Source organism: Pan troglodytes, chromosome 13 (assembly GCF_028858775.2).
Source record: "Pan troglodytes isolate AG18354 chromosome 13, NHGRI_mPanTro3-v2.0_pri, whole genome shotgun sequence".
Classification (NCBI taxonomy): Eukaryota; Metazoa; Chordata; class Mammalia; order Primates; family Hominidae; genus Pan; species Pan troglodytes.
In genome coordinates, this window is record NC_072411.2 from 67,649,819 (window position 1) to 67,677,242 (window position 27,424).

Below are 27,424 nucleotides of genomic sequence, written 5' to 3' on the forward strand. Positions count from 1 at the left end.
GGATTTTGGTAACAGTGGGGATCCTAGAACGAATCCCCCATGGATACTAAGGGAACACTGTAATCATGCTTTTGTGCTATATTTACATACTGACTTTTTAATACCCCTAGGCAGCAACATCTACAACCATAAGATATTTTGACAGTGTGCAGTCACTGAGGACTCTCCCTCCTTCCTGAATTCCTACTTCTGAAACTTGGATTCTACGTATAGGTAGCTGTTGTCTAGGCTTTTTGTCTCCTACTGTTACTTTTTCTAACTCTCTTCCTTTCCCTTTTAGAGCAGCTGCAAGGGAGGCAACTGTTGCCTACCTTCTCTCCACAAAAGGGAGTATCTCCTTGTCTGGCTTTTCTTGTCATAGCAGCACATGGAGTCTGTTAGCCTCATTTTTCCATTCGTCTTTGAAGTTTTCTCTTATCGCTCCCACCCCTACAACCAACAACAAAAGAGTCCTAGCCACCTTGAACTGTCTCTTGCTTAATTACCTTGTTTCTTCTTTCATCCTTGTCTGTAAAGCAGGTTCAGGGAGAGCATTCTAGAATTTTGAATTCTAGAAGGAAAAACAGTTTTTATTTTATATAATTTGGACTTTTAAATAAAATAATGTATTTAATATTTTTATTTATTTTAAGCTTTCTTATGTGCATTCTGAAGCTGAAGGTAAAATAGACTCAGACTTTAGATTCTGAATATATGCACCCCACCCTGGTTACATGTGGCCTCCTGAAGGGAATGGATAAAGGCTTCATGCCTGCTCTATAGAATCGCCAAAGAGGGCTTCCGTCAGGCCAGTCCTTTTTTCTTCCTGAAACATTCTCTTAAGTCACTCTTTTTATTTTTCTTTGATGTAAGCTCACAATTTCCTCACTTTCGGGGATTTGAATTACTACAAATATCCTGTGGGTTTATCCATTTTGAGGTACCCTGGTACCTACACAGTCCCTTGCTGGCCAGCTGCTCTCATCCATTGTTATACTGGTGCCTCATAAATTTCCCCTGAGAGGTCCCTCTTCTACACAAAAGCTGCCTGGGTTTTCTTCTCTTAACTAAGAAGCCTTCTTTTCATCCTACAGCTCACGAAGAAAGCAAAGCACACTGAGGTTCTCACCCTTACTTCCCCTGCCTCTCCCTATTTCCTCCTCCTTCCCATCACCTCTTTCCTTTATTTATTCTTTCACTTCAGCAGTCTCAGCTGGCATGCATGACGAGTCTGTTAGGTGCCACACATTGTATTGTTCATCTCTACAACCGGTGAGATGGGTTTTCTCATTTTACAAAGAGGAAACAGGCAGAGAGAGGGTAAGAAGCCCGAGGAAAGTGGGAAACTAAATAATGGCCTAGCCAGGATTGGAGTCCCAGTCTGACTGTGAAGCCGGCAACTGCATCACACTGCCCCTCAGATATATGTGCCACATTGTGTTTTTAGAGAAGTCATGCAGAACAACTGAAACAATGTGACAGTCCAAGAGATCTCATTTCAAATCGTGACTCCCATCATTTTGGTTGTGTCCTAGGCAGGTTACTAAATGAGCTCATTTCCTCATCTGCAAAATGGGACCAGTGAGCCTTTCTTTCATTCAGTAAGTATTTACTGAGCACTTCCTATGTGCCTGGCATACTTCTAGGTATTGGATATGGCAGGGAGTGAGACAGGCACTACCTGGTTCTCAAAGAACCAACATTTGGGTAAGGAGACAGGTAACAAATATACATAACATGTAGTTGTAAGTGCTCTTTAAAAAAAAAGTGCCAGGCCCGGTGGCTCATGCCTGTAATCCCAGCACTTTGGGAGGCCAAGGTGGGTGGATCATCTGAGGTCAGGAGTTTGAGACCAGCCTGGCAACATGGCAAAACCCTGTCTCTAATAAAAAAAAAAAAAAAAGGAAAAGTTAGCTGAGCGTGGCGGCAGGTGCTTGTAATCCCAGCTACTTGGGAAGCTGAGACAGGAGAATTGCTTGAACCTGGGAGGCAGAGGTTGCAGTGAGCTGAGATCATGCCACTGCACTCCCACCTCAGCAACAGAGTGAGATTCTGTCAAAAAAAGAAAAAAGAAATGAAAAATATGAGGCCAGGCATGGTGGCTCACACCTGCAATCCTAGCACTTTGGGAGGCTGAGGTCAGGAGTTTGAGACCATCCTGGCCAACATGGTAAAACCCTGTCTCTACTCAAAATACAAAAATTAGCCTGGTGCAGTGGCGGGCACCTATAATCTCAGCTACTTGGCAGGCTGAGGCAGGAGAATCTCTTGAACTCAGGGGGCAGAGGTTGCAGTGAGCCGAGATCACGCCACTGCACTCCAAAACTCCATCTCAAAAAAAAAAAAAAAAAAAGAAAAGAAAAAAATGACTGGGCACAGTGGCTCACACCTGTAATCCTAGCACTTTGGGAGGCTGAGGTGGGTGGATTGCCTGAGGTCAGGAGTTTGAGACCAGCCTGGCCAACCTGGTGAAACCCTGTCTCTCCTAAAAATACAAAAATTAGCCCAGCATGGTAGTGGGTGCCTATAATCCCAGCTACTTGGGAGGCTGAGGCAGGAGAATCGCTTGAACTCAGGGGGCAGAGGTTGCAGTGAGCCGAGATCATGCCACTTCACTCCAACCTGGGCAAAAGAGTGAAACTCCTTCTCAAAAAAAAAAAAAAAAAAAAGAGAAGAGATAGTGAAAGAAATGAGGGTGAGAAAAGGCTTTGCCAGTAAGGTGAAACTTAAGCAGAGACTCAAATGAAGTAAGGGAAGGAGCGAGATGGACATCTAAGGTAAGAATATTCCAGGCAAAAGGGCAAATACAAATACAAAGGTCCAAAGGCTGGATTTAATAACTAGCTCAACAGCTTGTAATAAGTTAATCCTTACAGTGTATATGGATTGGTGTACTGCAGGTAAATAAACACCTTATTTCCCCCTTCAAAGTACTGCTAACATTCCGTATTTCCTTGTCCAAAGCATGAGATAAATATTTGAGAGCAGAGCATTTCTAAAAGCTTACTGTTTTGCTTCATTGCTATAACATGCAGTTTCTTTTGCTACTCTCCAAGCAGGTCAGTACAGACTGCCTGTTGCTGCTACCTCGTGTTCTGCCACCTTTCATGGCTGCTGCCCTCTCCTCTTGGTACCCAGTGGCCAAGTGACTTCACCCCAGTGTGGACCACCCTTTCTCATAGGTGAAAGCTCTTGACTCTTCCATACTTTTAAATGTAAGGATAAAATTACTTATATTCTTCGCAAACCAAGAAATATCCACATGCCTACCTATGGTTTTCCGTACCCTCAATTACATCTCATTTTCTCAAGAACACAGTGAACAGATCCTTTTTCCTTTCTGTAGTTGAACCTCCTTCACCATCCTGTAGCCTTGTTGCTGGCCTCGTTTCTCATGGGATACACATTGCTTATTCCAGCTTTGTGCTTTTATTTACTTTAGAGAAGGTTAGTTCTTCATGGCTGCCTTTGAACTCCTTCACTCTCCATTTGATTGTTCTCTTTGGTCCCTGCTGGTTATCTTAGATTTTCTATTAATGCATCCCCTTTTCCCACTCAATATTTGACTACTATGGAAACCTTGTGGGGAGCTGCACAACTAAGCTTGTTGTCTCCGCTCAATATTCTTCTCCCTCTGGCCTGAGAATACCTTTACCTCTGAAGCATGCCTACTCATTTCCTCTTTATAGCAGGTACAGTAATTTTCCTGCCATTTTTCTTGATTTCTCTATTGTCTCTGCTGGGTAGCTTGTTTTTCTTTGCCTTGTTCTTCTTTCCATTACCTGAAATCCTTTGCTATTTCCCCTGGAAGCTCTTTTGCACTGACTGCTCTTTCTATTATAGCCACAGGCAGCTTTTCTGAGTTCTTTTCTCTTTCGTTCTGGGCCCTTGAAGTAGGCATAGCTTACTTTTACTGGGAAATAATTCATGGCAGTCTGCTAGAGATAGCCTTTTCTGCCTCTTTAAAAGAACGCACTGATACTCTCTCGTCATTGCATCCACTCTTCTCCCCTCACATTGCACTGATTGCATGAGTCATATGCAAACCATGTTTCTGGTGCCCTCCACTACTAGGTATAACTCACTTCTACCTAAACAAAACTCTCTGTCCACTGAATCACACTTCTTCCTCTTGTCACATGACCTTACTTTCACAATCGACTCCCCCCACCATTAGTAACTATGGTTGAAAAGATGTCCTTATTTGTTCTTCACCACCCAGAGACATGGTCAGGGCATGCATTTTTCTCATTCATGAATGAGGAACTATGCTCAGAGATGTTACACGTGTTCCTCCCACAGTACACAGTCAATAAATGGAGAGCTGCCTCTTGAACCCATTCTTCAGTAGACTCGTTTTCTCTCCAGTGCCCTGCTATATATATCCCAGCAAATTGTACTGGAGCTGTTAATGCTTCAAAGTGTTTGCTAAAACAAGCAAAAAATTCCCGTGAAGCCATAGTTGAATTCCTGAAGAGAATGGTTAGTTTTTAGCCCCAGCCTGTCCAGTGGAATTGCCACAGAATTATCCTACCAGCCCTACTCTGGCATGATTTTATACCAAATCATATCCAAACTTATATTTCATTGCTTACTCTTGTTTAGTATGTTCTTATTACAAATGAGCCCTGAGGGATAGGCTCCAGAGATTCCCCAACCCCTACTACAAACATACTCTTCTTTTAGATCTACTCTTTCTTGACACACCATTTTGTGCCTTTTTCCCCCTTTTCTACTTCTTGTGTCTTCTTTTGCAGACCAATGTATCACAGGTTTTCAGTTGCTTTCTGTACTTATTATCTGCAACATTTCTCCTCATAGACTAGTGGTTCTCAAAGTATAGACCTGAAATAAAAACATCAGTATTGGCTGGGCACAGTGGTTCACACCTGTAATCCCAGCACTTTGGGAGGCCGAGGGGGGCAGATTACCTGAGGTCAGGAGTTCAAGACCAGCCTGGCCAACGTGGTGAAACCCCGTCTCTACTAAAAATACAAAAATTAGCTGGGCGTGGTGGTGGGCGCCTATAATCCCAGCTACTCCGGAGGCTGAGGCAGGAGAATCGCTTGAACCTGGGAGGCGGAGGTTGCAGTGAGGCGAGATGGCGCCATCACACTCCAGCCTGGGCAATGAGAGCAAAACTCTGTCTCCAAAAAAAATAAATCAGTATCCTGTGGGAACCACCAAATCAGAAACACTAGGGATGAGGGGGCCGGGCACAGTGGCTTGTACCTGTAATCCCAGCTTTTGGGAGGCCAAGGCGGGAGGATTACTTGAGCCCAGGAGTTTCAGACCAGCCTGGGCAACATAGTGAGATCCCATCTCTATTAAATAAAAATTCAAAGAAAGAAAAAGAAACACTAAGGATGGGGCCTAAAAATCTGTGCTTTTAAACAAGTCTTTCAGGTGGTAGAATTTTGGAACCAGGTAGTACAGGCTCTTTATCTCCTCCCTAAATCTGTGGAAGAAAAATTGGTTACAGTGGGAATATTTACACTATGGAAATTGACAAACACTACAAATCAGGGTAAGAGCCATGTGTTAAACATTTTCCAGCATATGACTGCTGCCGGCAATTCTGATACAAAGTTTGAGAACATTTTCACAGATAATCTCTGAAACTCACCCTGCTCAAGGGAAATAGTCTGTGCTCCACTTCCACAGGCTCCCACCAAGTTGTTCTCCTGACATTACTCCCTCTTTCCTGCTTCAGGTTCTGCGTACAGATAGAGGACAAGAGTACATCCTCACTGTTTGCCTCTTTCTGCCTCATTATATAGTATTCAACAACAGCAGATTCTGCAGCCCTGGAACTCTCCTATAACCATGTCACTCGCAGTAGTTTTGCTTTCTTATGCTCCAGTTTGTGCATCTCATTCACGGAGGTAAAGCTCCCATGGTTTTTCTTCAAAATGCTATGAATCCAGGGGTACAGTTATGATGCCTTTTGTTGTTTTGTTTTGTTTTGTTTTCTGTGAGGCAGCTGAGGCATCACAGGTATGCGACTTGTCCCAGGTCATTTGGTTACTTGTTGGACCAGAAGAGAGACGTAAATCAGAGGCAGAGTGAAATGTTTTCCCTTCAGGGTCATTCATGAAATATTCTACCAAGTAAGAAATGGAGATATCTCGATATGTTTGATTCAGAAATCAAATTAGTAAATGTTAAACCCCAGAACCATCAGTAAACTGTGAAAATCCGAAATGGTGGCCTAGCGTTAATCCTATTTGATCTCCCTGCCTTCTTTTCCCTTTAAAAGTTTTCATCTTTATTTGTCTTCATTTTGCACTCTACCTTTCATTGATTCCCCTTTTATTTCTGGCTGCCCTGCCTGCTGCATTCAGCAAGCCATTCCTTCTCTCAGATCTAGAGGACCCCAAGCTGATTTCCTGTGGTTCACTTCTAACCACTTAAAAGAAAGGTTGCAGCATTTTCTTTTGTACTCAGGTGAATTTGATTGTTTAAAACAAGCTTTCTTTCAAAGACTCTCAACAGACTGTACAAAAGCTTAATCATCCTATCTGTACGTAGACTAAAATAAAACCTAGGGTGCATCATCCAAGGCTGTCTATTCTTTGATTTTTGAAGACGTAAAAAAGCTCCTTTTTTGTCTCCTTTTCTGCCTGAAAAATTAAATTCTGGCATTCTTAGGAAACAATGCATTAATCCTAAAAGTGTGTATGTGTATTTTGAATTAGTCTTTTCGTTTTCTACTAAGATGGCATTTAGAATAGCCATTTTTATTTCTTGTATACCTAAGACTGACTCCTCCTTTTCCTTCAAGATTTTATTTAGTCCCTCTGATTTATTGCCTTTCCCTCTTTTCCTGTGGTGTTACCCATTTATAATGCCTTCTCTTTGATCACTTTGAAATCCACCATATGTTTTCCTGTTTGCCATCTCCCGACTTCCCCATGGCATTAACCGCAGTGAGTGGTGGACTCCTTGTCGGGACCCATGACAGCTGCCATGGATCTTTGTTCCTTCAGCTGGACAGCAACAACTCCTCCAGCCTGGGTCTCCAGGATCCTCTCCAGAACTGCTTTCAGTATCTCTTTCTCTCCCAGTTATCAAATGAAAGACAAACTAATCATTTTACAGTTACTCCATACATGGATATATCTCTTACAGTGAATTTCAGCACCATTTTAGGAAACACTGTCCTTGTACAGCCACCCTCTAGTGGGAATTTTATCAGAAATTATTGTATTTCTCATGTAATAAAATTGATGATATTTGACGTGTTCAAAGTTAGTTCTTTGATTATTCAGAGTTAGTGGAGCAAAAGTCTATTGCCTTCATTTATTTAACAAACATTTATTAAAAGCCTACTAAGAGACATACAGAGATTTGTGAATGAATACCCCAGGGAGGCTAATTATTTGTTAACGTTTCTTATTAGGGCCAAGGTTTCTAATTATTTGTATAGCTTTTTCATTATGTTCAAAATAAGAGATTTATTACCCACACTAAACATTATATAACATTATAACTTAATCATAATTGCCTTATTATTGCAATATTCTGAGCCAGATAACTTCCGAGGAGGTATATTAGAGGGTTTTAAATTTCAATGTTAACATAAATCACTGGTTCTTGGTAAACAGCAGTTATGCCATGCATTATACACATTCAGAATTTCGGCTCCCTGTGACTTATGACTTCAGGCAATTGACTAGGGGCTAGAGACAATGTGTGTGTGTATGTGTGGGTGCAGGAATTGGCTCTGCCTGTAAATTACAAGGGGCAGCTTGATGTGCAGGCCATGAGTGTCCTCAACAGAGATGAGTGGTGCCAATGAAGGCGTTTTTATATTCTCACTCTAGGGAGCTGTTTACTTTGGTGGGAACAAGACCGATATACAAGTTGCCTGTCTTCTGTGGAAATCTAATTTTACTGACACATATATTTTATTTATTCCATTGATATTCTGTAAGCTCTTATGAATGCCTTTATAGCAGCCAATGGCCAGCTCTCCTGCCTTTAATGTACTGTGGATATTAAGAAAAAGCATGATTTTCTCCATGCCTTAAAAGACCTCAGTCTATTAGAAGAGGCAGAAGTGGAAACAGATAAGTTACACAGATCAGTAAGTAAACAATCAGAACATGTCACTATGCTTAAATTATATTTTTATAGCCATACCTGTTCTATAAATCAGAAGTTAGCAAACTACAGCCTTGCAGGCCAAACCCACTCTTTCACCAGTTGTTATAAATAAAGTTTTATTGGAAAACAACTACTCTCATTCATCTACCTATTGTCTGTGGCTGCTTTTGTGCTATAATGGCAGAGTCAACTAGTTTCAAGAGACTGAATGGCTCACAAAGCCAAATGGTTAATATCTGGCCCTTTAAAGAAAAGATTAATATCTGGCAATCAAATATGTGTGAACGTGTTTCAAAGGGATGGGTTTAAATACTATTAATATTTAGAGCATCAACCTAACTCAAGACATGTTTGCAGAATTTTTACAATTTCTGTGCTGCATGGCCAGGCCTAGAAATGATAACAAAATATGACTATCATCACACTAAAGTTAATAGAAAATTATTAAACATTTTATGAGTGCTTAGAATATAGCATAGGTATTAATTCTGAATTTAGTGTGAACATGTTCTTTTTATTCTTTTATCAATGTCACACGGCTGTCATTGTATTAGGAAAATAAAGTGAAGTGCCAGGCATGGTAGTTCACACCTGTAATCCTACTACTTTGGGAGGCTGAGGCAGGAGGATTGCTTGAGGCCAGGAGTTCAAGACCAGCCTGGGCAACAGAGCAAGACACTGTCTTTACAGAAAATTTAAAAATTAGCATGTGTCTGTGGTCCCATCTACTTGAGAGGCTGAGATGGGAGAATTGCTTGAGCCCAGGAGTTTGAAGTTGTAGTGAGCTATAATCGCAGCATTGCACTCCAGTCAGAGTGACAGAGCAAGACCCTGTCTCTTTAAAAAAAATAAACAAAAATAAGGAAACCGAATGTTATTCTCTCTCCCCATGAATGTTCTATCCCTGCAATGGGACTTTACAGCTTTACAGTTACATTTTTAAAAGCTAAACCTAGAAATCAACAAATCTAACCATTTTATGTTTAAATAGAGTCTCCATGAGAATATTTTGATTCATAAAAAGGAACTTAAATGAGTATTTCTTTATGAGACATTTAAATAATTATGGCATGCCCCATGATTCACCCCTATCTTTATTTCATTACTGTTTTATCAGAGCTTTGCATTATCAAGTTGAGTTGAAACAACATGGGCTACATGACTCACCAGCTATCAATTTTCGTTTCCTATCTGCAAAGTAGAAATCCGTTATATCATTTCTAAGGCTATTCCAGAAGGGAATAAAGCCTGAAAAACACTTAGCACTGTGGTAGACATGTGAAAAATATTATCTTCCTTACCTTCTTTTTGATATATTCTGTAATATTTGAACATTTTCTTACGTCATACTTTATGCAAATACAGTATTTCTGTCATGTTAAACTTAGCAAAAAAACCACCTAAGTGAACTATACACTGATTGTGCAGTTAAGCTTGTTTAATATCTCTTAAAACATTCATCTCAGTTGTTACCTGAAAATACCGATTTAAGAGATTTAAGTCTAGTGATGCCCTATTCCAAAGGACTTAATAATGTAATGTTATTGCTAAAAGGAAGGCAGCCAAGATTGTCTTTTATTGTTTATTTCTATCACTTAAATCACCTACAACTATGTTGGCATAAGGATCACTAAAGTCCTAGAGTAAGCGGATTTATAGTCTCTGTCTTTAAGAAAGAAAGTAATGGCCTGTTGTGAAGCCTCGAATTCTGGCATCGATAATATTTTGATTTTGTTATTTTTCTAGGATTTCTTATGAACCTGTGTGGAAAATATTTAGGTATGTTTTCATTACAAAACGAAAGCAATTTCTTCTGAAAATCGCAGCTTCTTTCGTCTTGCTTTGTTCAGCATTCTAATGCCTTTCTTTGTTTTCCACATAAGAACTTCAATCTCCCAGCTCACAAGCTTTCCAAGACTCCCCACTGAGCACAGAACAAAATCCAGTCTCCTGATCCTAAGATTTAAGCTTGAAACCATGCTAGCCTATTCAGCTATTACATGTTGAATACTAGGGCTGCATCTTACTGCTTTGCTCATTTCCTCCTTGCCGAGGACAATGCCTGGCACATAGTAGTTGCTCCATAAATATCTGTTAAATATAACTAGTTACTAAAATATAGACAGAAGCTCCTCTGCAATCATTCACTATTTGTGGCTCCCTGAATGTGTTCTTCCCCTTACAACCTCTGGGTACTTTCCTGAACTGTTGAAATCCTGTCCACACTTCCAAGGCCCTGCTGCACAAAGCCTCTCATGATCTTTCAGTAGTCAAAATTAATTTCTTCACTGGGTTTTCATAATACTCCTTATGTCTGTTATGCTATTAAACCAATTCATTTATTCTACAAATATTTATTCATAGACTATCTTTGTAAAACATTGTTTGAGGTCCAGCCCCGTGGCTCACACCTGTAATCCCAACACTTTGGGAGGCCAAGGCAGGCGGATCTCTTGAGCCCAGGAGTTCGAGACCAGCCTGAGTAACATGGCAAAACCCCGTCTCTACTAAAAATACAAAAAATTAGCCAGGCATGATGGTGTGTGCCTGTAATCCCAGGTACTTAGGAGGCCGAGATGGAAGAATCATCTGAACCTGGGAAGTCAAGGCTGCAGTGAACTGAGATCGCACCACTGCACTCCACCCTGGGCAATGGGAATGAGATCCTGTCCAAAAAAAAAAAAAAAAATCACACACAGAAAAACATTATTTGAAAAACATACAAAAAACACATATTGAGCACCTATTCCGTCTGCCAGGAAATATTCTAGGAATGCAGCATACAGTTGTAAATAAGACCGGCGAAGGGCCCTGTTCTTACAAAGGTTGCATTCTGGTGGTCAAGATGGATAAGAAACAGACATATGCATAAAATCAAGTAGTGATACAGACTCCAGAAAAATAAAACAGAGAAAGGAAATAAAGAAGATAGATGAGTAAATAGCTTACGGAAGTTAAGGAAAGGATCTCAGAGAAAGGGATATGAATAGCAACCTAGATTACATTAGGAAGTACCCAGGCCCTGTGCTAGGTGCTAATAATTTAAAAATCAGTGAAGCATGTTCTTTGCTTACAACCTGGTGAAGAAACCTACCTGGAGGTGACAACAATTACACTCTAGTGTCTAGAAAGTACTCCAGTACATCCTGCAGAGGAAAGTCATTCTCACACTGGTATGGTTGCCTTGCTATTTGATGTGCATCTGTGTGCCTTACTTTATTGTTATCTCATCCAGGAAGGAGCCTGTGTTGTTCACTTTGGTATTTCCCCAGAGTGCTAACAGTCCCTGATGCATTCTAGGCCCAGCAGGCTATTGAATCCAGCCAGTGCAGTCCTGAGGGGAGTGTTCCCAGACTTACACTGCAGCTGGGGAGGAGCCAGCCTGGAGCTCCGGGCTTGGTGTTCTCAGCTGAGGGAGCTGATTGCTCTCCCTCTGTGAATTGCTGTACACACTGAGAAGCCCTGCAGCAGCGGATCTGATGAGTGGGAGAGCTGCCAAAGTGCACAGCCAGGCTGGGCCCCTGGGGTGCCCATGAGGGCATCCTCTTATTTTCTGTTTGAAAAGCTGACTGAGATCATAGTGGAGACAAGTGGGCAGAACCTAGACAAAACTCATTCTTTTCTCTGTATATTTGTAAAAAATGTACCTCAACACCACATAGGACAATCTGATTCCTTTTGATGACAAGAGCCTGCCTCCATTTTACTCCTGGGAAAAGAAGGAGCTTTAAAGGAAAACTTGAAATTCAAAGTCATTGGAAACCCTTACCCTCATTCCCAGAGGTACATTTGAGACTACAGTCTCTGGGCTAATCAGGTGCTTTAATAGAAGTTAGCGTTTGGAGAGGGCAAGTGAGACAGAAACAGGATTATTTGTGTTCAAGTAAGAACATGTTATCATAGGATGTTCATGCACACAGGACAAATAGAAATGTCGATACCCTATTTTATTTATTATATTGTTTTCATATGATATAATATTGCCTTGTCTAAAGGCAGTATCTTACCTGATGGTAAAACCAGTCTAGACTTGTTTAGTCTTTGTGTTAAAGGGACAGTAAGCTTACAGATGCTTTAGTCATAGGCCAGTACAGCTCACCAGGGTTGTAGGCCAGAACTACACAATTCTATAGGATTAAACATCTATTTGAGAGTTGCAGGTAGTCAGTGCATGAAAAACATGCAATTTTCCCTCCATCTCCTTGGTGCTACCCTTCCTTGCTCCATACCCATTTTCTCTTTCCCTCCTCAATTGTTCCTCTGGAGAATTGTAGAGTCAACTCCCACCATGATGCAGAGCCCTTCACCTCCCCACCAGCTTCTGCTTCAAAGCTCACATATCCAAACACACCATGGGGAGTAAGAAATACACCCAAGGGTAAAGAAACTTGTTTATTGCTATAACCCAGTTTCTTAAACTTACGTAAATGAATGCTACTGTTTTAATAGTATTCCTATTAGTGTTAAGAGAAACAATCTCTTCCATTGGCTCAAATGACCTTTCTTGCTCTTATTAGCTATGGCCAGTGACACATTCATATGTAAGCAGATTGGTAACTTACACAGAAGCTACTTAGAAATTGCCTGGATTCTAGGTGCTTAATATATATTTATTCAGTGAATAAATAAATATGAATGCATGTGTGCATAATTGGATGAATGAATGGATAATTTAGGAGTTTATAGTTAAGATTCTCTTTGAGTGAATAACATAGGAAGATGATCTGTATACTTTCAGAGGCCTGTATATGAGGATAACTGTACTAACTCCATCAATAAGACACATGTCTTGAGATATTTTCCCAGTAATATTGATATATTTGTGTTTTTCTGATCCATCCCCTCCCATTAAGTTCTCATAACCCATAGCATCAACATTCAAGACAGGACAAGTAATCATTATTGCCATGTCTAACTTTGGCTTCACTAGAACTAAATGAACAAATTAATCTCATATACTTAACATAAGTAGGTGTGTAACTATAAAAACATACATATGTAATATTTGTATATGTAAGTCATATGCATATTTTAATTCTAGCAAAACTTAATTCTAACAAAAATATGGTTATTATTTCCATCCATTCTAAAATTTCATCATGCTAATGCTACTACAATTTTATTATTTTTTAAATAATTAGAGTATTAAGCACTAATTAGTTCATTTACTAATTTTTTTAACAATGCTAGAGCAAAACAGATAGATTTGGTTTGGTTTATGACTGGTGGCTTAGCAGTGAGGGCAGTCACTGGGCAGTAGGGTTGACCTCTATGGAAGACAACCAGCATTCCTATTCACAATATCCCAAGTGTCATGGCATACTCAGTTTTGATCCAGATAGGTTTGGTTGGCTTGTTTTGTTGTTTTGTTTTTGTTTTTAGCTAAAATTTCTGATAGAATAGCACAAAGTATGGCAGAAGGTATTGCTGGATCAAGGCAACAGGTGAGTCACAGAACTATGATTCTAGGTTGATTCAACAAGGCTATAGCAAGAACTCATAAAATAGCTTGAAATTAAAGGAAGAAGTCAATGTCCTGAACAGAAGGAAAGACCTTAACAAGACTAGGCCTGTCACTCGGAAAGCTTGAGTTCTAACAAGGAAATGGAACGTGAATCCAAAAGCAAGAATGGGGCTACATCTTAAATTGTCTGGGTCTTTATATAGAGATTTGGTGGAAACACTACTACCCAGTGGGTGTGAGTATGCCCTGAAATGGGGAAACAGATTAATTGTATACCTGGCATCACTAATGGAGATGGAGCTATTGGTGTATTTTCAGGCTCACTATCATTGGCTCAGAATTAGGTGGTATTAGTACTCACAGCTGGTCATGATTGGGATAGGAAAGGAGCACCACATTCATGACCATTACTGAGTGGTTTCTGCTCTGCAACCTACTTTATGGATCTCTATGAATAAGTATGAATAAGTACCAGTGCTTATGCTTAATGGAGTTTTGAAAATGTAAAACATATGGTCATAAGTGCCAGAGTATAAGATGACTCATTTATAGCAATGCCATTTCATGAGTGCATTAAACAATTTCATTGTCTTCAATTCAGAAAACTATAGTGGAAGTGTTTCTTAATGTACAAAATGGAGAATTTACAGTCTTTGTAAATCTACTTTTTGTGAATGTTCACTGTGTAAAAGTTGGAAAGTTCAAAACAGTGTACAGATACAGATTCATTACTCTAATACAACCAGTATTCGCATTGTATTAACCCAGTATTTTTAAAAATGTACTATTATATAGTTGCTACAAATTATTGTTAAACCTTTTTTAATGCCCCTTTTTCACAGAATACTATATCAGGCATTTTCTAATATTATTGAAATATCTATAAAATCTTGTTAATTTTATTGGCTACAAAAATATCCCAATATATATAGTACAAGAGACAGTCATTTTACTCAACCATTTCTATGAAGTCAGGCATTTAGGTGTTTTGTCAATATATCATTATTATATTTAACTTAGTGATGAACACATTTTGACATAAATCATTTTCTAGGCTGGGAGTGGTGGCTCACGCCTATAATCCCAGCACTTTGGGAGGCCAAGGCAGGTGGATCACTGGAGATCAGGATTTCAAGACCAGCCTGACCAACATGGTGAAACCCCGTCCCTACTAAAAATACAAAATAAACTGGGTATGGTGGCACATGCCTGTAATCCCAGCTACTCAGGAGGCTGAGGCAGGAGAATTGCTTGAACCCAGGAGGCGGATATTGCAGTGAGCTGAGATCGTGCCATTGCACTCCAGCCTGGGCAACAAAAGTGAAACTCCATCTCAAAAAAAAAAAAAATCATTTTCTAAATTTCTGATTATATCCTTAATACTGATTCCTATATTTAGAACTATTTATTTTCTATTTTTTTAAAAGATGAAGATGCTTTCTGAAAATGTTGTAATCTTTAATATGCCAACAAGTAGTATAGAAAAGTACCTATCTCTTTGTACTCTAGCCACAACTGAAAATTTTTATAATTTTGCATTATTTGCTAGACAGAAAAAATTATATTTTGTTATTTTGATTTTTATTTCTTTGTGACCACGGAAGTTGAACACTTTCTTAAATATATTTTTAATATTTGAATGTTATTTTTTGTCAGCTTTGTATTCTTAAATTTTGCTCATCAATTGTTGGGAAATGTCCTCTGACAGAGAAAAAGTACAGTTGATTCTCAATATTCATGATAGTTATGTTCTATAAGGTTTCAGGGAAGACTGACTTAGTAAATACAGAGCCATTGCTCCTAGGGGAAATACAGGGTTAGGTACCTGTTGAGCCTCTGGTCATAACATTTTCATCCACCAATCAATACATAATCTTGTTTTGTTTGTTTCCGTTTAAAGACACCTTATTAAATATATGTTGTTGATTGATTAACATTAAACTCATGACCAACAACACCGTAACTTATGCCTGAGAAAAGCATGTCTTGTCATGTATTTTCTCTATATGGCACATCACTGCTTTCTTGCACTTAGGAATAGTAGACAGCACTTGTACTTGGGGGCCTTTTCAAACAGGAAAATTACCTACAAAAAGCACAAAACGTGCAAATAATGTGGCACTAAGCACCATATGAAGGACATTTGTTTACAGTAGGAGAGCTGAAATAGGAAGGCAAAAGTCACCTTGTTCAGCCTCAACTGGGAACATACACATGGGACAACTCAATTTTTCAGTGTTCTGTGAGGTCTGTGAATGTGTATTGATTTGGAGTTACAAATAAATTCGGAGTCTATAAATAATGAGAATCAACTGTTTCTTCATATCTTAGTGATCTGGCCACAAAGTGCATGGTTATATACACGGCTGAGTAAAGAAGTTAATGAGTGGATGGATAAATATAAATCTGTTCATTTTAAAGGGAACAAGTCAAAAAGTGTCCTTTAAATTCCGTGATTTTGAAATATACACAGGAGTTGCCATATCCAACAGCAAAGAAAGGACAAATCTGAGAATGACAAAGTCAGTGTTTTGACACCTGAGGAGATACAGCAGACAGGGAATTGGAAAGGGCATTGCTGTGAAGCCAGGCAGAGTTGGATGTGAGACTCATTTTCCAGCCTTATGACCTTGGAGGAGAGCCACTTGGAGCCTCTAATTCCTCCTTCAGAAAATCAAGATTAAATATCCATCTTAGACTGTCTCTTACAGATACCTTTTGTCTCTCATTCATAATTATGACCCTAGGACTTAGCATTATTCCTGATATATTTGTCAATTATCTGTCAGAAATATATCAGTTATTCAGTGTCCATTACCTTTATGTGCCAAAAACAAATATCAGACCCCAAAAAAGTATTTAAATTCCAGAATGCTATACATTTAAAGTACAGAACAGAGCATTTTAATTGTAAAACTCTTATCATGTGGGGCTAGTTGCCTCCAATAAATAGTTCACACATATTGATTCTCTGTGTCAGGCACTCTACTGCTTCATATAAATGATTTATGTGAATTCAAATTATATAAATGATTTTTGATTTCTTTACTTTTAACAAACATACAGTACTTACTACGTGCCAAACTTTGTTTAATGTGTTACAAATATTTATTTAATCCTCATAACAGCACTATGTGATGAGTATTATTATTAAAACTATTTATACATGAGGTGAGCGAGACAGAAAGATTAATTTGTCCTAGCTCACCCAGCAAGTAAATGACAGAGCAGGATATGAACTAAGTGCTTTTTGTCCACTATTCATGTTTATACCATTACTTCACCACTGCCCTAGGAGATTCCAGATAAGGAATGGGTGCCATAGCTGACCTAAGGTGGCAGTGAATCTACTGGTATGTTTCACTCCAAAGCCTGCATCATTAGGATTGATAGCTTCAGGCCACTAGCAGTCTGGTACTGCAGAGGCTTACAGGGGCTTACTACTTACGTTGCTTCTAGCTGCTTCTAACATGCAGGTAGCTTCCTCTCCCCATTTTCTGAATAATGTAGCTAGATTATTATTGCTTAATTCTAGAGTTTGGATCCTGGGAGCAGCTGTTCACAGGCTATAATAAGGAAGAAGAAAGAGTATGAGAGCATTCCAGAACTAATAAAGGAAGGCAATATAGTGTCAAGATTAACAGCTTGAGCTTGAGCTTGACACTGTCTGCATTCAAATCAGGCTTCTGTGTTACCAGCTGTAAGGTTTTGGTGGACCTCAGTTTCATTTACAAAATTGGTATAGTTTTACCTATTTAAACTATGATCGTGCTGCTGAGGATTCAATGAATTCATACCTATAAAGCAATAAGAAAGGTCCTTGACACATGGTAAGCATACAAATAAAACATCACTAATAGAAGCAACACTTGAAAACAATCCATTTATCTTTTACATAGTTCCATCTCTTGTGTCCTAGTAGGTTTCCAAACTTGTGGTCACACACCACTATTATTAAAATGTTTAAACATGCATACCAATACCTTTATTTTATGTATAAATAATGGAAACCTATTGCTGTAGTAATCGATTGTGTGCAATTTTAAACCAGACCACAACAATGGTTCACCAGTTCTAGTTTATCTTTCTCTAATACCCTTGAGCTGCCCTAGGGCACCCCTGCATTGTCAGTGCTTAGACCTCCCATCCCTGAAGAGTTCTTTACTGAAAGATATCTGTCACCTCCTCAAGTCTTTCTCAATTCCTAAGATTTACTAAAGACAAAAGGGTAACTTCTTCTGTTGAAGGAAAGTAATTAAATTCATTATCATCTGGGAACAGTAATAGTCCTTTAACTCTCCCAGGATTATTCACATACTCAAAAAATGTCCTGTGTTATCCTTACTGAATCGTTAATCAAAGGTCAGGAGTCTGGGAACCACAGCAGGCAAGTCTACCTTAAAAGAATTCTGCTTCTCACTTTTTCCTTTTTTCCAACTCTAAAGACCAAGAGACCCTTTGGGGAGTGAATTGGTCTCTGGTAGGGATCAGAGATGAAATTTTTGCTCATATAAATCACTTAAAAATTAAATTTAGAGTTATTGAAGCCTGTGTACCTGAGACAGAGGCCAGAGGAACTGGTTAGTAGATAATACTGAGAACCAAGGTTTGGAATTTTAGTTTGCTCCAAATGATAAAGGAAACATGGAAATTTTTTGAGAAGTGCTCTTTAAAGGTAAAAGAAGTTGGATCCTGCTTTTATAAAATGCAGTATAAGCATTCTTCTGCTCTTTTGTTTTTCTTCTATCCAAGGAAATATAAACTCTTAAAATGTAGAGGGGAAACAAACCTCTTTATACCTTCCTTTTTACAGTCCAAGTCTGAGGTTACGTTTGGCTTTGGAAAGAATATTTCTTGTAACAAATAGCCCATGTCATGAGAGTAGCACAGATAAAAGACAAACATAGACTCTTTGGGATGTTTCTATGCATCCAGTAGTACCTGAGAATACACACACACAAACACACACACACACACACACACACACACACACACGGTATAATGTATGTATTGCCCTATGCACCCTGTAGATGTGAAAGCAGAGCTGTAGCTAATACCACTCTTTGGGGCTGCCAAAATGATTCCAAAGAGCTTTATACTGATTCTCTCCTCTGGCAAGATGCTTGCAAAGGGAAATATCTGTGAGTTCTGAGGAGACCTAGGGGAAAAATGTATTTCACAGGAATAAAAACACTTCATTAAGCATTCCTTAGGAAACCTTTCAGTTTTAGACTCTTCACAGGGAAAGATTGTTTCTTCAGGTGATTTGAATTTTGCTTTCACATACTATATGATAGCTATGATATATTTACTTGTGAGATTATTTTTTTGCAAGAATTGCAATGTCTCATAAGAGTAGACGTGGCATTGATAAAATTTCTGGGAAATCTAAAAATGATTATGCATATTCTTTTTTTTTTTTTTGAGATTTAGTTTCGCTCTTTGTTGCCCAGGCTGGAGTGCAATGGTGTGATCTCAGCTCACCGCAACCTCCGCCTCCCAGGTTCAAGAGATTCTCCTGCCTGAGACTCCCAAGTAGCTGGGATTACAGGCATGTGCCACCATGCCCGGCTAATTTTGTATTTTTAGTAGAGATGGGGTTTTGCCATGCTGGCCAGGCTGGTCTTGAACTCCTGACCTCAGGTGATCTGTCCATCTCAGCCTCCCAAAGTGCTGGGATTATAGACGTGAGCCACCACGCCCAGCTTGCATATTCTTTATGACCTTATTTTTCAAATTTGCTCTGTGCTGTATTCTGTCATTTAGAAACTCCGATAAAGATTGTTGGAGCTACATGCAGGAAAAAGAGAGGGGAGAAAGAGAGAAAGAAAGAGAGATAGAGAGAAGATTATAGAGTGATTCTATTCTTCCATGGGTATTTTAGAGGATTCTTTAATAACATAAAACTGCTAGATGATGCAGTATGAGCTAAATTACAAAATTTTAACCTATAAACCCCACTCATTCATTTAACACATGTGTATTGAATATCTACTGTATCCCAGATGCTTGGAATCTATGAATGAAGAAATAAACCAAAACGCTGTTGGAAAACATTCCTCCATGTGTCTTATACTCTTCTACATCTTTCTGAGGATAAAAAGAATGCACTGCCCTGACCTGTCCTTACTTGGACCATTTCTCAATGTTGTGTTTGTAGCAAGCAAGCTTGAGGGATGAGAAAAAGTCTTCCTCTGGGACAAAGAACAGTCTTGCTTACTGCTTGCTAAAAACCAGTAGGTTACCAAGCTTACTGAGCCTTTGGGGCAGTACAAACCCACTATGTGCATAGCATCTGTTTGGCCCCTCCACATTGCCCCTGTAGAATTTGGGGATCAAGGAGTACCAACAGAAACATGATGCTCTTGCTGCTTCCTGTGCTGTGAATAATAAGGTTCTTTGTTTTTGACCCCAGAGTCTCATGTCTTTTGCCACCATCTGTGAACATTAATAGGATAACTTTAAATCAGTCCCAGACATGCCAAAACCCTGCCCTCATTCAACTTATATTCTAGACCATAATGTTTCAGTTCTATCATGATTTCATATTTTTATAAAATTTAAAATCGTCTTTGCTTATTTCTGCTCCTTCTCTCACGATCCATCAACTAGGCCTTCTACGTATGTCTCATCACCATTACCCCTACAAAATTGAATTATCTATTTTAGAACACATGCCTGTATATTATAAAATTTCACAGGAAATTAATAAATCTTAAGCAATATGATTTTTTTATAGGAAAGTCACTCCTCTAAGGCACAGATGACAATTTAAGTACTAAGAGGCAGAATCATTTTGTAAAACCATCACTAATTGACTGCTAACGGCAGGAAATTCAGTCATGTGTTTTTGCTAGAGGTCAATACCAATTAGTGATACATTATCAGCAGGATTTCTCTTTCAAAATCATTTATAATATTCAGGTAACTCTTCCCCCACCAGCTACTTGCTTTTTAGAGACGAGTTTACAAACTCATTATAGTTGGATTGTTTAGAGATTATGGAGCCAGGGTTAGTTTGTCATGTTAGGTCTTCTGATATGTAAAATATAGCATATTTCAAATGGTTTCTAATGCAAAAGTTATGTGTACCCTCAAGCCATGAAAGTCATGTATCCTTGCTTCAATACATAATTTTTTCTTTGAAAAATACCCCAGGAAAACAGGTAAAGTGACTAGAAATTATTGAAGAAGAAAGACATGTTGAGCATGAGGCTTCAGGGGAGAACTGTTGAATGTCATCTTATCATTCAGAATTAAAGAAAATATATTTAGGAAATATAAATGCTTATGTATTTAGCCCATTGTTTAATTATTCATTCATTCAGTTTAAACCAACATATATAAGTGAGTTTTAGTGCCCAGCAGTGTGCTGTACCCTGAGGGTTCCATAGTAAGATATAGTCCTTGCAACCCAAGGCCTGAGTAGAGGAGAGAGACACACACACGCTCACATTTTTATTATCAGTATCGAAGCAAGCATGCTTTGGAAATGTGTAGAAAGAACAGTTACTTCATCCTAGGGACTCTGTGGAAGGCTTCCTGGTGGTGACATTTGAGCTGAGTCTCAATTTTATTTTTCTGGTAGATATTGAGTGATAATTCTATGCCAGACATTGTGCTCAAGTAATTCTTCTATCCATAGTTTTGAAAATGATTAGATATTGACTTAGTCCATTTTGGCTGCTGTAACAAAATACCATAAACTGGGTAACTTATAAACAGCAGAAATTTATTTCTCATAGTTCTAGAAGCTGGGAAGTCCAAGTTCAAGGGCACCAGTAGATCTGGTGTCTGGTAAGGGTCCACTTCTCATAGATGGCACCTCCTTGCTGTGTCCTCATATGGTTGAAGGGGTCACGGTCTCTCTGGGGTCTCTTTATAAAAAGGGCACTAAGGCCAGGCACAGTGGCTTACACTTGTAATTACAGCACTTTAAGAGGCCCAGGCAGGTGGATCACTTGAGACCAGAAGTTCTAGAACAGCCTGGTCAACATGGTGAAACCCCGTCAATACTAAAAATATAAGAATGAGCTGGGTGTGGTGGCATGCACCTGTAATCCCAGCTTCTTGGAAGGCTGAGGCGTGAGAATTTCTTGAACCTGGTAAGTGGAGGCTGCAGTGAGCTGAGATCGTGCCACTGCACTCCAGCCTGGGCGACAGAGTGAGACTCTGGTCTCAAAAAAATAAAAATAAATAAATAAATAAAAAGGGCACTAATCTCATTCATAAGAGTGCCACCCCCAAAACCTAACAACCTCCCAAATGCTCCACTATCTGATACCATCACCTTGGGGGTTAGAATTTCAACATATAAATTTTGGAAGAACACAAACATTCAGACCATAGCAGAAATTGAGAAGATTAAGAAAATTTGAAGTGCAAGCCCAATTTTAAAATGTGATCTAGCTATAGAAAAATCACAGTTATAGTAAAATTTTCCCTTTGTTTTTGATATTTGCAACCCTCCCAAATCACTCACTGACAGCCAGCAAACAGAGGGTACACAAATAAACCCAACTGTCCCTCTCTTAGCTGCCCTTATGACCTCTGCTTTAATTCCAATTCTACAGCCCTGTATCTCCATTTTATTTGTTTATTTATTTTTGAGACAGGGTTTTACTCCTTTCACCTAGGCTGGAGTGCAATGGCAAGATCTCTGCTCACTGCAACCTCTGCCTCCCAGGCTCAAGTGATTTTTCTGCCTCAGCCTTGTAGGTTTTTTTTGTTTTGTTTTGTTTTGTGTTTTTTTGTTTGTTTGTTTTTTTGGAGAGACAGGGTTTCACCATATTCCCCAGGCTAGTCTCGAACTCCTGAACTCAAGTGATCCACCTGCATTGGCCTCCCAAAGTGCTGGGATAACAGGCATGAGCGATTGCACCCAGCCTGGATCTTTATTTTAAATGTAGAATTTCAGACATATGGATCCAGTAAAACAGCATAGATTAAATTCCTCCTTTGTTTTTTAATGACTTAGATTTTTATTCAGGATAAGTATAGTAAAGGCTTTTTTAGATTTAATGGCATTTCTGTTTTTTTAAGCATGCATCAAGATTTCATCCTTCCCAGCAAAGTTAAAAGTTCAAGTATGTGGTTTTGGGCCCAGTCTTGCTCTCCAGAATAATTTCTAAGAGATTTTAGAATTTTTTTGTTGCTCTTGTTGCTGTTGAGGATTTGTTTTGTTTTGTTTCTTTGTTGTTGTTTTTAAGTGATGTTCTGACCTGGATTATCATGATATGTTAGGCTTGACAGGCTTGAATTGTTGGACCAGATGAAATACTGCTTGGGAAGTCACTGAGCAGGTGGAAAATGCTGTTTAATCCTTGTAACAGGAGAGGCTCATGGTGGTATTGAGAAAATGTAAAACGCAGCAAAACAGGTTAGTAGAGCTGAAGAATAGCAAATGTTTCCTTCTGTCATTGTGTCAGAATGCCTCATGCGGCTTTATTTTGCACTGAGATATTCCATGTCCCCAAAATATTTCTCCGATGGTGGTAATGAATTGCATTGCCCTCTTGGTTGTAAGAGCGCGGGTATTCTGCTGAGGAGCCATATGGTTCCCATTTATTTTAATGTGTCTTTGACATCAGGAGAATTGCTGAGACAGCAGAGGGAAGTGCTTACACCTTGGACTGCAGCCAGAACTGTGATTATTTATGTTTAGTAACAACTACCTTTTTTTCCCAATAAAAAAAGATATAATATGAAGATGTTATTCATATTGAGATTTTAATAACACTAGAGTATAGGTTTATATATTTTGGAAATAACTGTTACTTTAGTGGCAGTGAAATTTGTTTCTTAAGCATGAAGTTTTAGTGTTTAATTGCACATATGAGAGATTAAGGAAACAAGCTGGGAAGTAGGTGGTACTTGTTTTCTCCCTGATAATAAAGGAACACACTTTTTATTTGGTTTAACAGCATCACCGAGATAGTACTCGGCATATGTAATGCTTTCCATCTGTGGTTCATAAGGATTTTTACAAATGTAATTATTTCTTATAATATTCCTGTGAGGTAGATAAACATAATTCTGAAAATATTAATGGAGAAACTAAGAAATGCAGATGCTCATTAATATAACTTGTATAATGGATTTTAGCAAGTATTAAAATTCAGACTTTAAATCAATTACATTATTTGACAACTTATTATTTTGCAGACATTGGGATAGGAAAATATTTTCTCTAATTCATTAGCAATATGACATGCTTACAATAAAAAAAACCAGCCTTTAAAAATGAAAAGGCAGATATCTCAATAATGTATGTTCCATATGTAAATGTTAATATTGGCTATGTGGAAATCTTTAAAATTCCCTGGAAAATATTAATGTTATCTAAAATATATAGATAGTGTGGAAAGAGAAAGGAGCTGATAACATTGATCAAAATTCTTTAAAATGGTTCTCAACAGTAATAACATCAGGTGATAGCTGAGTACAGATAGTCCCTGACTCCTTAATGCTGGTTGGACTTACATTTTTTGATTTTACAATGGTGAGAGAGCAGTAGGCATTCAGTAGAAACCGTACTTTGAGTACCCATACAACCATTCTGTTTTTCACTTTCAGTACAGTATTCAGTAAATTACATAAGATATTCAATGCTTTGTTATAAATAGGCTTTTCATTCGATGATTTGGGCCCCTGTAGGCTGATGTAAGGTATTCTGAGCATATGTAAGCTAGGCTAGGCTGTTACGATGTTCTGTAGGTTAGGTGTATTAAATGTATTCTGACTTAACAATATTTTCAACTTACAATGGGTTTCTTGGAAAGTAACCCCATTGAAAGTTAAAACGGAGCATCTGTGTATTATATAGAACAGGGGGAAAAATTCCTAATTTTTGGTCTGCTTTGGTTAGAGCTGAGCAAAATTCAGTGCCTATATTTAGCAAAACATTAATATTACATTGTGTTTCCAATATTTTGCTCAAGGATTTTAATATATAATTTTTTTAAGTGATTTGTCGTGTAAGAACAAAATTGAAGCAAAAGGAAGACTGATTGTGAAATGTAGAACTGGAACACCAAAATTCATGATGCCTAGTTCTATAAATTTGATTGATTTATTGATGCAAAAGGAAAATCATACATCTAAATTAGAACAAAAATTAGTAGATCACTCAGTGGTACAATTTTACATATAATTTAATCTAAACTTTTAGTTTAACAATTCACCATCCCCAATATTAATTGCATTTTATGTTGATGGCTAGGGCATTCTGCAGTTACATTATATTTTCAGTGGGTTGTTAGTTCTACATAAGCAGGAGGATCAGTGCTAAGTCAATTAGATATAAAAATTATTTATAAAAGATAAAATAATTTTTTAAAAAGATTTTTTTGCTTTCTTGATCTGCAGTCCAATGCTCTACCTTTGAGCTGTACCCCCTCTTAAATTTTTGCTTTTTTAATTTCAAGTTTATAACTTTAAAATATGGTATGTCTTGCTTTTGTCCTAGCAAACAAAGTGCTGTTTTTTGTTTTTGTTGTTTTTTGTAGATTACTCACAAGAATTAGTGGGGAAGAGGAGCGGGCGTCCTTAAAAAATAAAATGTGTGGATGAACAATTGCTAGTTTTGCAAAGTGATCATCTTTTGTGAGTTAATCATATTAATTATTTATGACATGAAGGCTGGAAGGTCAAAGTGTGTGTTAAATTTTCATATGCAGCTTTCAGAATTTACATCAAAATCTTGGGCAATAAACCTTACTTTTTTCCAACCTGAGAATTTTCAGTAGATGAGTACTCGATCAAACCAAACCAATGAAGTCAAATTCAGCTTGCAGAGAGCTGAACAGCCTGGGCTGTGCCTGTCAAGAGAGACTGGGAGGAGAGCTGGTTCCCTTCATGCATATCTCTTGCTTGCTTGTGTGGACGTAACTGACAGACTGAATGGATGACGACGTGACATGCATGTTCATGATCCAAAACAAAGCTTTAGTCAATCAGCTTCAAGGGTCATCTTTTTATATTACTTCTGTTCTTGCTATTTTGTTCTTGTTGTTTAAATGCATACACAGTATTTGCACATACCTTGATAGAATACTTATTATGTCACTTAGTCTTATATGAGAGGGTTTTTTTCTTTGTAAACTAGCAATTTAAACAAAAGAGTCTTGTCTTGAATTATTTCACTCAGAAGCTGCAATGCGCAAAAGACATTATTAGTCTTGAGGGTAATCCATTGTGAATATTTTCAATTTCATATAGGAATGGGAAATATTTACAGCTAAATGGATATGCTACCTAATCCTATCTATGAATTATAAACCTAGTTCTCCTCTACCAAAGGATTGATATCAGAATGACAACTGGTTCTTATCTGTGTCTATCATATTTTATATGGTCTAGTCTACTTGCTGCCTTACTAATACATAAGGTGGTTGTTTGGTTAGAAATAGGGAAGAGTGGTATTTAAGGACTGAGGAGAGACATGCACTACAATTTTAATAGCACTTAGAGCTATTAGTCGTAATACAGGGAACTGAATATATCAGCAAGAAATAGACTTGGACTAAAAATGATGAGCATCACCTAAGTGGAGGCTACTTTTTCTTGATTTTTATTTTTGAATGCTACTTTCATAGTAATAAGCAATAGTAAAAAAGGAAAAAAAATAAGACCCCTGACTTGTTGTCCTTTAGGTACATTAAGATACTTTTTTACATTTACTGCCTCCGTTTCAGTTCTGATTATTCTTTTGGGAAGAAAAATAACTTAATTCCAAAACATTGGGTAATTAAAAATATTTCCCTACATCATGCCCATTGTTTAAGGTGGGTTTTTTTTTCTTTTGTTTGTGATTGTTAGTATGTGTTTTAAACTCTTTATAACTGAATGTAAACTAACAGATCAGCTTATATTACATACTTAAGGTAATTTGGATTTTGTTCATGGTAAGAAAGAAAATAGTCCCAATTAGTCTTTATTTTCATTTTGCTTCCCATTCACCCACGATACTTCTTTAGTATAAGTCTTTTGGAGTTTTTTCCATTTAAACAATGTATTACTAAATACCTTATTTGAGCAAATTAAATTTAAAAAGACGACTGGGGCAAGTATATTCAGGAAACGAGAATGTACCTGGAATAAAAAAGGACAATTAGAACAAGGAAAGATTGCTTTTAATACCAAACTAGACTTCATTTTCAAAGGAATTACTCCTATAGTTCTTAGTTGCTAGACACATTTTTACTTGGTTAAGATGAGATCATGTAGGTGACACAGTTATCAAGAGAAGCCAACCTTGGCTATCATGTCAAGTTGGAGAAGCTTTGAGCATATGATCTCAGGAAATTTACAGAAGTCATTTGTAAATGTTAAGTTAATCTTAATAACTTCAATCATTGGAAATTGATTTACTATTCAATCTGTTATGCTAATTTCTATACAAAATAATTTCTGGTGAAACTGGATCTTCTGTTTTTAAGCTAAGCTTCCTGGTTTGATAACAGATTTAGTCTTGATTTGTTCTTCAAAAGGTAAGAAGCAACACACACAACTTCAGAGCCCCTGATCAATTTGGTCTGTATGATTTAAAAACACAAATTTTCATTGCCCAGGGCTTACCAAGAAAAACAAGTTGATTTCAGCAATCTCATTTCACTTCTACTAAGTTTCATCTAAATAAATAAATTCAAAACCATAGACTTGCAAATTATCTGGCATTTTCCTTTTGATCAGCTTAAGAGAGATAAGTTTATTATTGACTTTAGACCCAAATGGTAGAATTAATATCTTCCACAATTCTTCTCTCATTTAACATGAAACTAGACCATAAACTTTCAACCTCCATGTGCCAAAATACATAACTCTGTTTACTGCTTTCTGCCTTTCTAGCAGGACTTTGCTGATAGGTGTTGA

At 38.0% G+C, this 27,424-nt stretch overlaps 2 protein-coding genes across 5 annotated transcripts in view; one reads left to right on the forward strand and one right to left on the reverse strand.

Moving 5' to 3' along the window:
* Window positions 1–27,424, forward strand: part of CSRNP3 (cysteine and serine rich nuclear protein 3) — a 208,531-nt gene that overhangs the window by 152,662 nt on the left and 28,445 nt on the right. The gene's annotated exons all lie outside the window — the stretch shown is intronic.
* The window catches only part of GALNT3 (polypeptide N-acetylgalactosaminyltransferase 3), a 210,528-nt gene that overhangs the window by 46,170 nt on the left and 136,934 nt on the right, over window positions 1–27,424 (reverse strand). Inside the window, exons 15-17 of one of the 2 annotated variants that reach the window (XR_008546807.2) lie at window positions 17,001–17,118; window positions 5,606–5,695; window positions 486–550 (exon numbers count right to left, since the gene is read on the reverse strand). The gene's annotated coding sequence lies outside the window, so the exon portion shown is untranslated. The remainder of the gene's footprint in view (window positions 1–485; window positions 551–5,605; window positions 5,696–17,000; window positions 17,119–27,424) is intronic. The other variant, XR_008546808.2, reaches the window with a different exon arrangement.